Raw genomic sequence first — 2,500 nt, forward strand, 5'->3', positions numbered from 1 at the left:
TATCTTTGTTTTTCCCACATTCTCTCATCTCTCCAAAGTCACTCTTCTATCGTTTAACCCACTCAGTACGGCCAGTCCTCTCTTCTCCACTACACAGACCCCTCGGATGTCCAGTGGGTGTCTGAAATGACCCAACCTTTAGCTTCCGTCGTCAGAACTGTGGTATTCTTTGTCAACATTCACCTCTTCAGTGTAAGAGCCTTCCACTTGTAATATTTTGATGGTTGCAGTTGGGGTGAAACGCTGTTAACGTCGTCTCTTTCGCCGTTCGTATGGAGAGAGTTAAACACATCAGCATTCATTATCTTTGTTTTTTCCACATTCTCTCATCTCTCCAAAGTCACTCTTCTATCGTTTAACTCACTCAGTACGGCCAGTCCTCTCTTCTCCACTACACAGACCCCTCGGATGTCCAGTGGGTGTCTGAATGACCCAACCTTTAGCTTCCGTCGTCAGAATTGTGGTATTCTTTGTCAACATTCACTTCTTCAGTGTAAGAGCGTCCAAGAGCTTGCAATATTTTGATGATGGTAATTGGGATGAAACGCTGTTCACGTCGTCTCTTTCGCAGTTCGTGTGGAGAGAGTTAACTGATACGCTTGTTCGTGCGCTACAGTCTACTCACATAACAAAATATGCAGTTCTGTGAACAGCTTGGGTGGGGGAAAAAATAAAGCCCCTTAACGAGAGTGCATTTCAGAATAATGATAAGAATAAGAATAGTAATGAGCGCCTATTCAGTGGGTTTTTTTAATATTTATTTATTTATTTATTTTTAGATACAACTCAAAGCAGTTTACATGTACAAGCCTCGTTGAACTGCAAATGACTGATTAATACAGGTAAATCAATCCACACGCAACACTCTGTACAAACATTCCGTGTTTCATGGAAGGTTGCAGGCATTATGTTGAACACACGTGTACATTGCTTAGCTGTTTTTTGTCCTGAATGCTGCGAAACAAAAATAAACAGTTCCTTCCATGTATATATATATATATATATATATATATATATATATATATATATATATATATATATATATATATGATAGTCAGTCGTGTCCGACTATGACCATCAGAACAGCAGAGGAGGCAACTGCTGTTCCGACTATTTGGGCTAGAATTTGATTATAGTGGAGAATGTCTTGCCCAAGTACACCACCCCTACTCTCTCGGCTAAGAGTGTTTTAGGACAGTCGGCGTTGGGATAGTTCCCAAAGGCCAACTAGCCCACAAGGCTGCAGCACTAAGAGCCAGCAATTTTGCCTCCTAGTTTGAGAGTCATAGTCCTTCACAAAAGACTAAGCTGCATACCATTTTGTTATTGACTTTTTTTTTCTCCTTCACACACAATACACAACACACACACACGCAACACACACACACACACACACACACACACACACACACACACACACACACACACACACACACAGAGACAGAAAGAGACAGAGACAGAGAGCGAGTCATACAGACAAAGAGATGAACCCTCAGGTCGCAAAGAACACACGCTACCATTCCATCTAAGTCACCAAGACTGGCCGCTAACGGCTTGGTAACAGACAGGGTCATGGCGTACAGACTGGGGAAATGGAAGGCAGGAAGGAAGGAAGGGAGGAAGGAAGGAAGGAAGGAAGAAAGAAATGAAGGAAGAAAGGAAGGCAGGAAGGAAGGAAGAAAGGCAGGAAGGAAGGAAGGCAGGAAGGAAGGAAGGCAGGAAGGAAGGAAGAAAGGCAGGAAGGAAGGAAGGAAGGAAGGAATAAAAGAAGTCAGGAAGGTACAAAGGAAGGAAAGGAAGGAAGAGAAAAAGCAAGGAAGGAAGAGAAAAAGGAAGGAAGGAAAGAGAAAAGAGACTGAAGATAACCAGTAAACAAGACTGACCTGAATAACCCCCACCCCCCACCCCCTCCCCCGCTACCCGCCAGCTCCACCACCCACCCCACCCCACCCCCACCCCGCCCCGCCATTCTCAGCGCGAAGGGCTATACGTTTCATAAGCAACGGCTTAGCTCGCATAAGAAACAACACTATTGTGCGCATTAAATCAATGACTGATTGCATAAGTATCTTGCGCTTATAGCCATGTATGAACGTAAAGAGAGAAGGCGATTGGGGGGTGGGGAGCGCTGGGTGAGGGTGGGGGGTTGTTGAGGGGGGTGGTGGTGAAAGAGGGACAGGTTGAGGGAGAGAGAGGGGAGAAGGTGGGGGAAGAAGAGGGAGGGAGTGTGGAAGAAAGAGGAGGGGAAGGAAAGGGGGGGGGGGAGTATGAATGACTGGATGAATTAATACCCCCGAAAACGGAGTATGGCTGCCTACATGGCGGGGGTTAAAAACGGTCATGGACTTTTGTAAAAAAGCCCACTCGTGTGCAAACGAGTGAACGTGGGAGTTGCAGCCCACGAACGCAACCAGAAGAAGAAGCAGAAGAATGAATGAATGAATGAATGAATGAATGAATGGTTTATTCGTACAAGCCATAGACTCTCATGACGTTTGTT

The sequence above is a fragment of the Babylonia areolata genome, chromosome 24, assembly GCF_041734735.1.
Source record: "Babylonia areolata isolate BAREFJ2019XMU chromosome 24, ASM4173473v1, whole genome shotgun sequence".
NCBI classification, from domain to species: domain Eukaryota; kingdom Metazoa; phylum Mollusca; class Gastropoda; order Neogastropoda; family Buccinidae; genus Babylonia; species Babylonia areolata.